Source organism: Lithobates pipiens, unplaced genomic scaffold (genome assembly GCF_037356315.1).
Source record: "Lithobates pipiens isolate NorthernLeopardFrog02 unplaced genomic scaffold, aLitPip1_a1.2 Scaffold_18, whole genome shotgun sequence".
In the NCBI taxonomy this organism is placed as follows: Eukaryota; Metazoa; Chordata; class Amphibia; order Anura; family Ranidae; genus Lithobates; species Lithobates pipiens.
The window spans coordinates 322608126-322624673 of NW_027507758.1; the positions used below are offsets into that span (position 1 = coordinate 322608126).

Genomic DNA, 16548 nt, shown 5'->3' on the forward strand with positions numbered 1-16548 from the left:
CAGTGGTCTGAGCACCGACAGGCTGATACCCACCCCTTCAACCTCTGAAGCAATGCTGGCAGCATTCATATGTCTGTTTTAAAAAAAAAAACTCTGAATATGATGCTGAGCACATGCACTCAACTTCTTTGGTCGACCATGGCGAGACCTCTTCTGAGTGGAACTTGTCCTGTTAAACTGCTGTATGGTCGTGGCCATCATGCTGCATTTCAGGGTTTTGGCATGCCTCTTTTAGCCTATGCCATCTTTATGTAGAGCAACAATTCTTTTTTTCAGATCCCCAGAGAGTTACTTGCCATTTGTGGCCATGTTGAACGTCCAGTGACCAGTATGAGAGAGTGAAAGAGATAACACCAAATTTAACACACCTACTCCTCATTCACAACTGAGACCTTCTAACGAGACACACGACACCAAGGAGAGAAAATGGCTGATTGGGCCCAATTTGGAAATTTTCACTTAGGGGTGTACTCACCTTTGTTGCCAGTGGTTTAGACATTAATGGGTGTGTGTTGAGGTATTTTGAGGGGACAGCAAATTTACACTGTTATACAAGCTGTACACTGACTACTTTACATTGCAGCAAAGTGTCATTTCTTCAGTGTTATCACATTAACAGATAAAATATTTACAAAAATGTGAGGGGTGTATTCACTTTTGTGAGATACTGTAAATAGCAAAATTCACAGTAGCACAACAATAACATCTAATTAATTTAGTGTTCAATACAAAAACGTAATGATCGAATATATATATATATATATATATATATAAGAAAAACAAAACAAGGTTCCAATAGCAGACCTCGTTAAAAAAAGAAAAAAAATGATGATATTCCCAGTAATGTCCTAATTAAAAAAGCACTGTAAGATATCCATCACCGTATGTGTCGCATCAGAGCCGTTCCCATCAGGTGGAAACTCACCAAATTTATTTTTGATCCCCTGTGACGAAGTCGGAAGGGACAAAAGGCCTCCGATGGGGGTGTGACTATCGGATAACTTCATTCGGAGGCCCCGTCCCATTTGTGATGTCGTGGCCCCATCATACCCCAGGCAGGACCTCCATATGACGTTATCTCATGGCCACACCCCTATCCTTATCTAAGACATGCTTGACACTTGTCAAAAACTCTCTACTGTATTTTTTCATAGAACACTACATTTTTTTGGTGAATGGGCAGGGATGTAATGTACCCCATACTCATTCACATAGGGGGAGGCCAGGATCTGGGAGATCCCTTCTTAAAGGGGGCTTCCAGATTCCGATAAGCCCCCCCCAGCCCCATACCCCGGCAACCACTGGGCAAGGTTTGTCGGGAAGAGGCCCTTGTCCCCATCAATATAAGGGCAAGGTGCTTTGGGGTAGGGGGTATAGAGCACCCCCGCCCCAAAGCACCCACCCCCCATGTTGAGGGCATGCGGCCTGGTAGGGTTCAGGGGGGGCTTTCGCTCATCACCTCCCTTTCCTGACTTGCCAGCTGCATGCTCAGATAAGGGTCTGGTGTGGACTTTGGGTGAGCCCCATGCCATTTTTTAAAAAATGTTGGCATGGGGAGGGGTTTCCTCCAAATCCATACTAGACCCAAGGGCCTGGTATGGACCTGGGGGCACCCCACGGAGTTTTTTTTTTACAATTGTTTTAGCCGGTAATTCTTTTTTTTACATTCAGCTGATAAGGTTGTTAAGGACGCGGCAGCCGGCCTCCCGGCGCCATCCTTAGCATCAAGATATATACAATGTAAAAAAAATGCAAATACTAGCCCTATAGCAGCTGTTATCATAAAAATTCAATATAAAAAAACATATGTCTGATTAAAAATCACACATTAACAGCGCTACTTAAAACTAACCACATAAAAACTCTCAGTTTTTCATTGCTGCGCATAAATACGCAAAAAAATCGCATAAAATCGAATGCCTATAAAAAATACAATACTCAAATATTAAATATTGCTCTTGCTTCATACACCACCATGAATTTCTATTCAATATATCACTTAGCACCTGCATGCAAAAGATTTTATATTTTATTACTCAGGTGTATATCAGTGTTCATGCAATCAAAACTGTTTCTCAGTGTCCATATTTATAAATGAGCCAGATGGAAGGGGGTGTGCTCAAACTGAGTGTCCAAATGGTTCTCGATAGTGAGAGTGTCTATTCTTTATCCTCTACACCTTCACCGTCCACACCCTGTGCACTCTCCCTTAGGTGGCTGCTTACCAGAGGGTCTACGCAATAAGGCTCTACTAGGACTGTCTCCCTGCTTGTGTCAGCTTCTCCCTCCTCCTCCACTGGTCTCATTCGCGTAAATAGCATGTAAGGATATACATAAGGCTCAGATAGTGTTATACCCTTTATTAACATAGCCAGTGCCCCATGTGCACTTACACTAAAAATGTATAGGTGTGAACCAGGCCTAAGAGGGGAATTCCTCTACAGAAAGTGAAATGAAATTAGCCAAATGCTACTTGGACAGCAAAAGAAAAAGCTGGCAGAGATTTTAAACTTTAACGAAAATATTATTTTGCTGTTTTCTTGCAGAATCCTTTCTAGTCTTTTTTCGATTTCTAAAGAAAATCTCAAATCCCATGAAACACCGGGACAAGGGGCTTTGGGGTGTGGGGCGCAAAGCACCCACCCCCCCATGTTAAGGGCATGTGGCCTGATATGGTTCAGTAGGGGGGCGTTCACTCGCCCCCCCTATCCTGACCTGCCAGGCTGCATGCTCGAATAAGGGTTTTGAAGTTCCCCTTAAAATCCATACCAGACCCAAATGTCCTGATATTGATTGGGGGTGGGGGGGGCCGCCATTTGTTTTCTATTTTTTATTTTCATCTATATTGCCAGGAGCTGGCAATACATTACAGCCACGAACAAGTTTAAATTATTTTTTTCCTTTAGAAATGTCTTTATTGCTACGGCATGTTCTTCATATCGCACATATGTACCACTTTACAGGCAGACTAAGAGGACCCCCCCCCCAGGCATACTATTTAAAGGAATATTTCATTTTTATTGTTTCACTTTAAGCATCATTAAAATCACTGCTCCTGAAAAACTATTGTTTTAAATACTTTTTTTTGCATTGATACATGTCCCCTAGGGCAGTACCGGGTCCCCATACACCTTTTATGGCAATAACTTGCATAGAATCCTTTAAAATAAGGACTTTTTCATGTTTGTGTCCCATAGCCTTTAATAGCGTTTGCATGTTCGCTAGGACTTTTGCCTGTTTGAGGTGTTCTGGTGTGAACCAAACTGCCGATCCTACTTGCAAAGAAATGTATATATTAATGGTACATTAAAGTGTTGCTAAATCCACAACAGAAAAATCAGTCTGTATATGCAGTAAAGCCTGCTTGTTATACTCACTGTGGAACCTAAGGGGTTAATCCTCTGCATTGTGTTAAAAGGTTGTTTAATCCTGTCTTCTCTGATCCTCCTCTTCTTTTACTGTCCCCAATGTATCTGCTAATAGTACAGAGCCTTGGAGGCACTCTGCACATGCTCAGCTTTGGAAGGGTGCCTGTGATTACCACAAGGCCTATCAGCTTTGTCCAGACAGAGGGTCAGGGATCATACAGCATCATAGGACAGTCAAGAGAAGAATGAAAACTCCTTCTACAAGCTTTAACCAGTGCTCAGCTGGACACTGATAGAAGTCACAAGACTGCTATATACCGCTGATGAGAAAAGGTATTAAGCATTTTATATTTACTAAATGTATTGCATTTCCATGTTCTGTGTACTGTGGGAGACCAGATATAGTGAATGCAGAGTCCTGCGTTTAATAAGGCTGGATTTACATATGTCCAACTGCAGTTTGCAGTCGAGAGTCCGGTGCATTTCTGTTCTCCGGTTCAGGTGCGATTCAGGTGCGAATTTTCACCTGAATTTGCACCTGAACCAGACACAAAAATGCACAACACCCTTTTCAAGACAGCACCACAGCTGTCCTGCACCATTGAAAGCCGTTCACATTCACATGTTATGCAAATTGGATGCAGTTAAAAATGCATCCAATTCGCATATATGTGAGTCCTATGTGTTATCCTTCAAGAACAGTATATATTTTTTGTATCCCCTCTTATGCTAACTTTCCTGCAAGCTAATAAATGTCTTCATTTAAGGAAGCCTGTTGATTGATGTTAAACTTTGATATATAATGTCTGTGAGACACACACATTATTAGTTTTGTTTGTTTTTCTCCTTTTATTAGGACAGCAGTTTACAATGTCTCATTCTTTATACTACATTGCCAGTGTGAAAACTTTAATCTTATACATATCTCTAATTTATTTATTCATTATCCCTCTATGCTTTCACATTGATTATAAGAAGGCGATCTTCCTAAACAACCATGAAATAAGAGGAAACATGCTTTGACTTAGTAAGCTCTGGTGTAAAGATAATTTTACAAAAACATGTGTTTTTCAATAAAACCAGGATTTTTGACTCATGCTAAAATGTCAGGTGCTATGGTATTTGATATCATTTTTTAAGGACACTGGACCAGCACTGGATGGAGCCTAGAACAGCATTTCCCCCAGGAAACAAAAATATGTTTACTTGTCTATAAGTCTTCATTTATCTATCACAGCAAGACTGTTAACTTAACTTAAAGCTGTATTAAACCCAAAACCAAAAATGTAATGTATTGCACATTACCAGTCATTAGATGTGGTGGCGGCATTAGCTTTCTTTTTTTAGACTTGGTTGTCTTTGCCTTCATCTGGTGATCTATCCAGTAACATACCTCCTGTATTAGAGTGCCCCTATTCTGGATGACAGCATCATTTTCAGTCTGGGGGGAGGGAAGTGTTAGATGTTGAAATGGATATTTTGATGATAGGCAACTCCTATCCTCATATTGATTAGTGGTTCCAAATTAATAACTACTGCAGTAGGGAACAGACACAAAAGATACGCTCAGCATCTTTCCAAATAACCGTTCTCCTTTATTATGACGCATGTGAAGGTTTTTATACACATGATTACGTAGGTATCACATTAATATTACAATTGTACGTTTATGGTAACAAGGGGTGTTACATAGGCAGGGTCTAATCAGGACTTGAAAGAATGCAAAACATGTACTGAAAACATTATTAGTGCCTTGTGCACAGTGAGGGCATTGTGCAATACATATAAAATAGAATACAATTATATACAGAACCTACAAATTTCCATTAGAGTATCCTCTCTTTTGATCAATATTTTGATCACTAACCATACCTGCTATCACCTTTAACCTGGAACCTCCACAGACTTAGGTGGAGGTAATCCTGGCCAAAGAGGCAAAAACTCCATTGTGGTGAAAATAATAGCTGAGCAGCTTTTTTCATTACAAAATTACTTTTCACTGTGAAAAACAAATGATTGATAAGACATATTTACAGAGTACTGGCTGTACACTCCTGTGGCCAGAATGGCCTTCTAGCTTAATTGCTGGTATGCTGACTTATCAGCATATGTAAACACAGACAATTCTACATAAAATGGAAGAGGTTCAAAAGACAAATATGACTTCAACATGGCTAAACTACTTTTCAAATATATATATATCCCTTAAAATTAAAGTAATTGAATCAAAAAGTACCCTAGACTGTGATCGCAAGAGGGAAACAAATCAAACACAGAGATTTCTTTCATTTAGTCATATTACAGTGTCTGGTGTGGATCCAGGTGACTTTTCCTTCACGTTTTGCAAAACTGTACATGAAATAGATGCTGTATTGAGTCTCTAAACATTTCCTTATATATAAATGTCTCTTAACAATCCACATGTCACCTGGCTTTAGTTTTAGATCCTTCCAAACTTTTAGGATCTGGAATTGGGGAGAAAACACATAAATAAGTTTGTCAAAAACCTTAAAAGATCAGCAACGTTCTCTGTGAGATCCGAATGGAGGACTTCAGCTGCTGAGACAAAATATAAGCAAGTGAGTGACACACTCCCAACCCTAATACCAAAGGGAGAGAGTCCAACATCCACTTAGGGGCTTGATAAAATATAATAAAACATTCAGGCAAAAGTTTTCTAGTTTCTTACTCTACTTTGTCCGCTACATTGTAGACAGTAGGGGGTGTAAAAATAAAACCTCAAAACATCTAATAAGGACTCTCCTATAAAAATAATTTCCTCTGTTACTCTCTGTAGATTCTGAACTCTGTACTTACAAACTACTTCTGATAACACTTTTTTACTGTGGCCTTTGCAGTAGCATTTGCCACTAGACATCCAGAAAACATGTCCTTACAAACAAAATACATACTCGTAAGATCCTGACTTGGGCATCTCGATATATCTTTTTGTTATCTCTGGAAGGGATGTTCAGCTTTTGGTAACAGGTAAAACAAGAAGTGGTATGTTATAAAAACAACTGTGGAGAACCCTGGCTCTATCCCACGCTCATTTACTAAGGCAGCCATAACTGCTTGTGACTGATGACACGGTCCATGTGTCAAGCTGAAGGGAAAAGAGTGTCTGGCAGACATAAATGATCACCTGTCCAAAGTCTTGTTTCGTAAGAAGATGCCCTCTGTGGACCACTTGTGCTTCTCGTTCTGGGGTCCTTAAAGTTGAATTATTAATCCCAGCTATACTGGGCCAGAACTAGGGTGGAATCTGTGAGTTGCACAGACCCAGCAAGTGTCCGGGGCTGTAAATGCAGCATCCTAAGCCCTTGTACACACGGTCAGAGAATCCGTCGGAATGTGTCCTATCGGACCGTGTTATCGGATAATCCGACTGTGTGTGGTATGCATCGGACTGATTCCGTCGGAATATCCATCGGACCCAATTTTCAAACTTGTTGGAAATATTTTCCGACAAACTGGTCCGATCGGACATACTCCGATCATGTGTAGAGAATTTTGATCGGACCAAGTGCCACGCATGCTCAGATCAAATTCCTACATCAAAGCTCTTGGCTACTAGCCTGAATGTAGTACCATCGTAACGAAATTACGTCATCACGTTCTGAAAGATAGGATTTTTCGACAACTTTGTCCGACCGTGTGTATGCAACAGTTTCAGACAAGATGCGACGGACAAAATCCGACGGATTTGGTTGTTGAAATCTCCGACCATGTGTACAGGGGCTTAAGAGTTGCCTGGTCTGCTTCCATGTGTGAGTTTTACTGTTAGTATGGCTACCTCAGCAAGAACCTGGAAGGCTGAAAACAGCCAATCAAATTAACTTGGCATGCTTGATTGGTTTACCCGCCGAGGTAAAAACAAACTTCTGGCCCTTCAAATGGAACCAAAAGCTCTCTGTATCTTGACTATCTATATAAATATATACTCTTTTTATAGCTCATGGGCTTTGCTAAAATATGGTGCTCTGCTTCTTGAGCTGGGGAAAAAGGATCCAATGACTCTGAATACAGGGAATCCTTCTGGGTGATAAACTTCATCCTCGGTATAAAACCAGGAATAACACTACAAAAAAGTAAATACTCGGGTCTTCTGGGAGTGTGTCCTGCACTGGGCTCACAGCAGCTGATTCCCACGTCATCAATTTAACACATGTGCTTTTTCTTTGTCTCCAGCCTCCTCCAATAGAGGTAATAAGGTGGCTGGATTCAAATGTACACATTTTTCATTGTTAGATTTGTACATAAACAAACAAAACAAATTCATATTTTGAACCTTTCATTAGACAAACATTTAGTTAGCTATATATTTGCTGTGCATAATGTCGGGCCATTAAAAATTAAATATTTGACCAAAATAATGTCTGTAACTTTGTCTAACAGCAACTTTCCATAAAGTTACAGCTCTGATATATCAGAGTGAACCCTTCATTACTGGGTCCAGCTTGCATAAATATAACAATGGCTTGTTTTCTATCATGCTGTTTGTGTAAGAACTCCAGTTTCATGTTTCAAAAAGACAACTTTTTCCTGGCAATATTATAATAAATTATAAGAATACCCTGCAGTCATGCAGAGATGTCCATAAATCCAAAATATTCTTCTACTTATACCCACTGCACTTACAAGGAAAAGGGGCGCATCATTTCACAATCCACACATTCTGCTTTGGATTTCAAAAATAAAAATACATAAAAACAAAAGGACCAACAATAGGTTTGACGGACCAGAAAGCACTTGGCCATCAAAAACTATAAACCAACTGGCTGCAGGCAGCATCTATCCTAACAGGGTGTGTGGACTTGATGTGATGGGTCTGTTATATTTAAATTTTATTTTACTCTCACATCATGGACCGCACATTAAGTTATTATCAGACTTTAAGATTTCATTTCTGTAGAAAAACTTCCTTATGTATCCCATTCATCTTGGCTTTGTTAAACATTATTGCAGCTGTATTCAAATTAACAACCTCATCTTAATATTTTTTTTCTCTTTCCACTCAATAAATGTAAAATTACAAAATTGTTATCTTAATCTAAACTAATTCAATTTTTACCAATTTCCCCATTAACCTTGATTTCATTTCCAACCAAAGGTTGTCTAAACCAGTTTCAATATATCTATATTTATTAATAAAATTGTTAAACTCATATTAGAAATTAATACTCATATGATAATTTAAATATCACACACTAATATATATGCACAGATAAATGTCCTTAAAGGGGGGCATATTACTTAATTTTACTAAATTTCTCTCTTTTTTTTTAATGCACTATCAAAGGCTATTCAAATTGTGTAAGGCACAGTTAAGTGTAACCTTCATTTTACCATGTTTGGAAAACAGATTTAAAAATAATTGTGATCACATTGTTTATCATTAGATTCGTTAACCCAGCACATTTTGTTATAAATGTTTTGTCTAAAAAAACTGAAATTGGCATGTTGTCCTTCCAGCTTATCATCAACCTCTTATCCCAGCTACATTCTTTCAGGAGAACACAAAGGAGGGGGTCACATCTGCGTACATGACACAAGTGATAGAACTAAAGGTTCCAGCATTCACAAACATACACAAGTATCGCTCTAAAATTGCTTACATTATTCCCATTTGTACACAACACATGCATATCATTCTCTCACTTTCTTTTAACACTTTTTAATACTTCCTTGCTTAACCACTTAAGGACCAGGCCTCTTTTTCAGACTTGGTGTTTTCATGTTTAAAACTGTTTTTTTTTTTGCTAGAAAATTACTTAGAACTCCCAAACATTTTATATTGTTTTTTTTCTAACACCCTAGAGAATAAAATGGCGGTCATTGAAATACTTTTTTTTACACCGTATTTGCGCAGCGGTCTTACAAGCGCACTTTTTTTTGAAAAAATGCACTTTTTTGAATAAAAAAATAAGACAACAGTAAAATTAGCCCAATTTTTTTTTATATTGTGAAAGATAATGGTATGCCAAGTAAATTAATACCCAACATGTCACACTTCAAAATTGCGCCCGCTCGTGGAATGGCGTCAAACTTTTAGCCTCAAAAATCTCCATAAGCGACATTTAAAAAATTCTACAGGTTGCATTTTTTGTGTTACAGAGGAGTTCTAGGGCTAGAATTATTGCTCTCGCTCTACCGATCGCGACGATACCTCACATGTGTGGTTTGACCACCGTTTTCATATGCGGGCGCTACTCACGTATGCGCCCGCTTCTGTGCGCAAGCTCGTCATGACGGGGTGTTTTTAAAAAAAAAAAAAATTTTTTTCTTATTTATTTTAATTGATTTTATTTATTTTTACACTGTTTTTAAAAAAAAAATGGATCACTTTTATTCCTATTACAAGGAATGTAAAAATCCCTTGTAATAGAAAAAAGCATGACAGGTCCTCAGGTATATGAGATCTGGGGTCAAAAAGTCCTCAGATCTCATATTTGGGCTAAAATGCAAAAAAAAAAAAAAAAAAAGAAAATCTGACATTTAAAAAAAAAATATACCTTTAAGAGGTATGGGCGGAAGTGACGTTTTGACGTCGCTTCCGCCCTCCTATGGTATAGAGACGAGTGGGGGCCATCTTAGCCTCACTTGTCTCTATGCCCAGCTAGGAAGAGGACCCGAACGCCTCCGCCGCTACCGACGGCTCCGGTAAGCGGCAGAAGGTGCGGGAGGGCGGCGGGAGGGGGGGTGGCACCTCTCCCGCCGCCGATAGCGGTGATCTCGCGGCGAATCCGCTGCGGAGACCACCGTTATCGTACAGCCGACCGCCGCCTGAAGAGATGGATATCTCGGTTGTGGCAGCAGCTGCTGCCGGTACCGAGATATCCCTCTTCAAAAAAGGACGTACATCCCCGTGAGGCGGTCCACAAGTGGTTAAATTTCTTCTTTCTTTATTTTGTTCTGATATCCTTTGCATCCAATGTATTGTAATACCATACTTCACATACTGTACCTTCTATGATCAGACGGGCAGCCATAGTGCTCATCCCATCTTCCCTCTCTGACAACATATAAAGCATTCTGTTTTAATTCTCATTACTGTTTCTTGACTTTACTAGTTGTAATGCCTGACCCCAAATTCATCCCACAACTTAGCATCAACACCTTTCTGTCTAGTGTTAATGTCACTCTTGATCCATTCTGCTCACATAAATAGCTGTTTCTCTAGCTGTATACTCTGCATGATTCTTTGTCCCTGTGGACTTTGGTGGTAACCCAGTTACCCTTTGTGGATCCCTGTCCACTTTAACCATTATAACTCATATTGATTAGTGGTTCCAAATTAATAACTACTGCAGTAGGGAACAGACACAAAAGATACGCTCAGCATCTTTCCAAATAACCGTTCTCCTTTATTATGACGCATGTGAAGGTTTTTATACACATGATTACGTAGGTATCACATTAATATTACAATTGTACGTTTATGGTAACAAGGGGCGTTACATAGGCAGGGTAATTCTAATCAGGACTTGAAAGAATGCAAAATATGTACTGAAAACATTATTAGTGCCGTGTGCACAGTGAGGGCATTGTGCAATACATATAAAATAGAATACAATTATATACAGAACCTACAAATTTCCATTACAATGTACTAGCAGACATAGATACATTAAGGAAACTAAGCCAAATTCTAGCTAACACTGCAGTTACACAAGCAGCTACAGCAGCATTTATTTTTCCATTTGGGATAAAGTTTGACACGATTAAAAAAAACTGGATTATTGTAAGCACCCCGTTAGTGTTAAATGGTGTTTCTCAACCGATACATTTGCAGGAGAGCTTGTTCTGTTGAAAAACACACAGGCCAAATATTGACCGAAATTAGCCAGTATTGTAGATATTGGCTGACATTAAGCCTGTATGTACAGGTCCTTGTTTGACAGAAGCCAATCTCACAGCCAGCTTCTTTCTAACAAGCATGCTGGAAAACCAGCAGCCGATCGATATCCAATCAGCACTCACAGCCATTGGCTGACCAGTGTGTTCTGGTGGGGGGAGTGGTCCTTCTGTCAGAACATAAAAGCACAGTGGGGAGATTGCTTTACTAAGCTTGAATAGTTTGTGCAGAGACCTCCCCACAGTGTTGCCAACTAGTTGTATTTAGTATTTTTACTGGCAACCAGTAAAAAACTGGCATTTTTCTCCTGCCAGTAAAAGTCACTAACAGGAAAAGGTTGCCAGTTAAAAATATGGCTGTGATGCCCCGCCAAGACATTCTGAGTGCCTGCTCCAGGGTGCTCTGGGATCCGGTCTGGTGGAGGTAACGTGTGATGTTATGGTTGAAGGAAGCTGAGCGGGGCAGCTGTGTGGGTCTGTGAGATGGGAACAAGGCAAGCCAGGTGACTGACAGTGCTGTTTGGTCTGGAATGGACTGAAGGGAATACCTGGCATGGAGAGAGACTGCTACTGTGACTCAGGAGGGGACGTGTCATGTTGGTGAGGTGTCGTTATCATCTGTGCTGCTGCCCACTGCTGTCAGCATCACTGTGAGAGTCAATTTCATGTGTGTGTGTGTGCCTGCTTATTCTAATTTCTTACCTCCCGTGAACTACTTACTTACTATATCCAAAATACAATAAGAAATATGTTTTTTGCCTTAATATCTACCTTAAATGCGAAGTGAATATTGGGTGTCATGCCAGTAAATTTCAATCTTGTAGGTTGGCAACACTGCCTCCCCACGAGTCGCTCAGTTTTTTTTCTGTTAAGCCCGCTGGGCTGAACGAAAAAAATTTAAATGACCATGTATACCAGGCTTTATTTGCCAGATCACCAGGTAAAAATAAAGATATAAAGCCTAAAGAAGTAAAAAAATGCAGCCATTACAAGTAAGAATTGGTAAGCCACAATATAATAAAATGTTTGCTTTTGGGTTTAATACCAATATAATGTTATTATTTCTATATTGGCTTGTTTTAATTTCCAATTTACTCATCAGGAAGCAAACTTTTGTTTTGCCAGTGGAATTGCCTTTTGAGGAATGAACTTTGTGAGATGATTTGTTTACTTCCTCCATTTACATTTGTGTTTGTTCAGTAAACATTCATCTTTTACTTTACACAGGTGCTGTTTAACCACTTCCCGACCAGCGCACGACGATGTACGTTGACAGAATGGCACGGGCAGGCATATTGGCGTACATGTACGTCCAATATTCGTTGCCGCGCTGGTCGGGACCCCCGTGAGTCCGGTCGCGGGACCCGCGGGCTCGATCGCCGCGGGCATCCCCGCGATCGTCTCACGGAGCGGCCGAATGGAGGAAATGCTGTATAAACAACATTTTCCCATTCTGCCTAGCAACTAGTGACGCTGATCTCTGCTCCATGTGATTGGAGCAGAGATCAGTGTACACTAAATGAAAGCCCAACCCCCCCACAGTTAGTAACACACCCCTAGGAACACTTAACCCCTACACTGCCACCCACTGGTTAACCCTTTCACTGCCAGTGTCATTTACACAGGAATCACTGCATTTATATAGCAGTGATTACTGTATAAATGACAATGGTCCCAAAAATGTGTCAAAAATGTCTGATGGGTCCCTGACAATGTCGCAGTCACAATAAAAATCGCAGATCGCCGCCATTACTAGTAAAAAAAAAAATAATAAAAAATTATTAATAAAAATGCTATAAAACTATCCCTATTTTGTAAACGCTATAACCTTTGCGCAAACCAATCAATAATCGCTTATTGCGATTTTTTTTACCAAAAATATGTAGAAGAATACGTATCGGCCTAAATTGAGGGAAAAAAATGTTTTTTTATATATTTTTGGGGGATATTTATTATAACAAAAAGTAAAAAATAATGCGTTTTTTTCAAAATTGTCGCTCTATTTTTGTTTATAGCGCAAAAAATAAAAACCGCAGGGGTGATCAAATACCACCAAAAGAAAGCTCTATTTGTGGGAAAAAAAGGACGTAAATTTTGTTTGGGAGCCACGTCGCACGACCGCGCAATTGTCAGTTAAAGCGACGCAGTGCCGAATCACAAAAAGTGGTCTGGTCTTTGACCAGCAAATTGGTCCGGTCTGAAAGTGGTTAAATACATAATACTATGCAATTCCAGTAATAGCTTTTCAGCATGGGGCTGAAAACAAGTGGAGAGCAGAGACAGTTCTCACTTGTGGAAAAATTTCCAATGGAGATGGATGGTACCTAAGTTCCACAGGGGAGATGGGAAGGAACAGCTGAACTCACCTATATCTCACAATGCCTGCACACTGGCAATACTATTCCTAGCAATATACAGTTTCCACATGTTTACAACATTTGATTTTAATGCATTAGGGAGTAAATGAGGTCAGATGTGTACATACTGTACTGTATACAGTAATGTATTCCTCATCCCTGCTATAGAATAAACCACACATGTGTGCTGGGAATTTCTGCCAATAATGAGAGAAATTATGAGATGAGAATGGTCTCTAGTTTCCAAAAACTATCCATGGTATGTCAAGGGTTATTCAAATTGGTCTGATGCATCTGACATCTATAGGATATTTCCACTTGTAATTAGGCTTGTGCAATTCGTTTCGTAACGAATCGAAATTCGGCCGAATTTTGCATCTTATGGCACCTGTAAAATTTGCATGAACTGCTCACCAGTATTTGCAAGACCACCATGCAGAAAAATGATTCACCTTTTTGTAATGGTAATTTTGAAGCCTAGCTTTACAAAGATTGATTCAAATTGTGGATTTAGGTGTTAATAAAACAGAAGGTGTCTCTAAGTGCAGTAACAGGAAACTTTAATTGCCCAACGATAAAAACACACTTACTAGATTTAAAATTGAACAAGGCTCATCATGGTGGATAAGGTAGGAAGTCCAATAGCAGATAATGCCAGAGGTAATCCAATCTGCAGCTGGATGGTGAGAGTTCCAACCGACCAGCAGTGGGGGGCCTACAGGAGGAAGCACCAGGAAGAACGGCCACGCTGTTGGGACCAGCGTGAAATGCAGGGCCCGGATGAGACATTGGCAGGAAGCGACCGGGTCCAGCGTGGATCGCAGGTGCCCGGATGTGACGTCAAAGGGGTGGGGAGCATTTTGGAGCATCAGTTGGCTCCTTCTTCATCTTCTTCTTCTCCAAATGGCAAGAAAAATTAGCCAATTAATGCTGTGAAAAACATGCGTCCTGCCCCTTTGACATCACATCCACGCACCTGCGCTCCACGCTGGCCCCGGTCACTTCCTGCTGACGTCACATCCGGGCCCTGTGTTCCACGTTGCCATCCTTCCTGGCACTTCCTCTTGCAGCTCCCCTCTGCTTGTCAGTTGGGTCTCTCCCCATCTAGCTGCAAATTGGACTACCTCTGGGACTACCTTTGGGACTGTTCTTGCTATGCAAGAACACTTAATAAAGGGTGGGGGCTTACATAGATTGACAACTGATGCAAAATAGAGCACATATTGAGCTATTACAAAAGGCCAAAAATCCAACTAAGAATACACAATCTGGATATCGACATTTAAGAAATATATAAATATATATGCATATATATGCCTGATAAATAATGTAAAATGTACATTTTCTACAAAATTCATATATGTATAAAAGAGATATCATAATATGTATTTTTTGTATACTGCACGACCACACATATGTAGATACACACCAATATATGCATGTGAGAGATGGTTACTTATGGTTACTTAGAATTCCACCACCCCCAACCACAGACTCACCGATATCCAAATATGAAGGTGATGACCGTGCAGGTCCACTGTAAAAAATAAAATAATATTAAAGAAGCTGGTACATTTATGATAACAGAGTATGTATCTCAATCTCTTTGTTAAGCCCCCCTGGTGATAGAGTATTTAAAGAGTATATCCAGAAGGTCTCCTGCTAGTACAGCCATTTAAAACGCTCTGCAGCAGGAAGATCTCTGGAGATAGCTTCATCACCCAAACTTGTAGACCCACAGTGGATTTTTTGTGTTCCGTCAGAAAGTGTCTGGGGACACTGTGTTTGCCCAGTTTGTTCAGCCCTGGATAAGTTGGATACTTGTTTTCAAGTAGATTGACACTTTTTGATGAGATCGGCATAAATTACCTGATAGAAGGTCTGTAAGGACCTTTTTGTGTACTGGGTTAAATATAGATTTTGGTTTAAAATGAGTATGTTGTACAGGGGGAGAGGTAGGATAATGTTGTGTAAACCAGTCACTGTCAGCAAAAAAAATATTATTACTTTCAGCATGGAGTTCTTCTAGATTGATAAGAGCAGGGAGATCACTGGGGTCTACCAATGAGGTATCATGCTTGGGGACCTCACTGGATGCATCTGGGGAGATGGATTTTTGGCGGATAATATGTTAAAAAATCTTTTGACTGTGAAGTCTCTAGTAAACATATTCAAGTCTTTAAAAGGTGTAAAAGGATTGGGATGAGTGATGGGTGCAAAGGTTAAGCCTTTGCTTAACCACTTAAGCCCCTGCCCATTCAGTTGCCTAAAGACCAGAGGACTTTTTACAATTTGGCACTGTGCTGATTTAACTGGTAATTGCGCGGTCATGCAATGTTGTTCCCGAACAAAATTTGTATCCTTTTTTTCCCACAAATAGAGCTTTCTTTTGATGGTATTTGATTGCCTCTGCAATTTTTATTTTTTGCGATATAAACAGAAAAATACTCAATATTTTGAAAAATAATTATATTTTCTACTTTTTGTTATAAGACAAATACAATAAACTAAATTTTAGTCATACAGGCCAAAATGTATTCAGCTACATGTCTTTGGTAAAAAAAAAAATGTCCATAAGCGTATATTTATTGGTTTATTGGTACACAGCTTTTAGTTTATGACTGCCTATCTCATTTTTTGAGGTGCTAAAATGGCAGGGCAGTACAACCCCCCACCCCAAATTACCCCATTTTGGAAAGTGGACACCCCAAGGAAATTGCTGAGAGGCATGTTGAGCCCATTGAATTATTATTTTTTTTGTCCCAAGTGATTGAATAATGACAACATTTTTTTTTTTTTTTACAAAAAGTTGTCACTAAATGATATATTGCTCACACATGTCATGGTTACATGTGGAATTGCACCCCAAAATATATTTTTCTGTATCTCCTGAGTACGGGGATACCACATGTGCAGGACTTTTTGAGAGCCTAGCAGCGTACGGGGCCCCGAAAACCAATCACCGC

General features: G+C 39.8%; 1 long non-coding RNA gene across 1 annotated transcript; it reads right to left on the reverse strand.

Annotated features, from left to right (window-relative positions):
- Positions 1–4942: 4942 nt before the first annotated feature.
- On the reverse strand, positions 4943–15829 carry LOC143988027 (uncharacterized). The gene is made up of 2 exons (XR_013276736.1): positions 15082–15829; positions 4943–5833 (listed from the first exon to the last, which is right to left on the reverse strand). It is a non-coding gene; the product is annotated as an uncharacterized LOC143988027 (long non-coding RNA).
- Between the last annotated feature and the right edge of the window lie 719 nt (positions 15830–16548).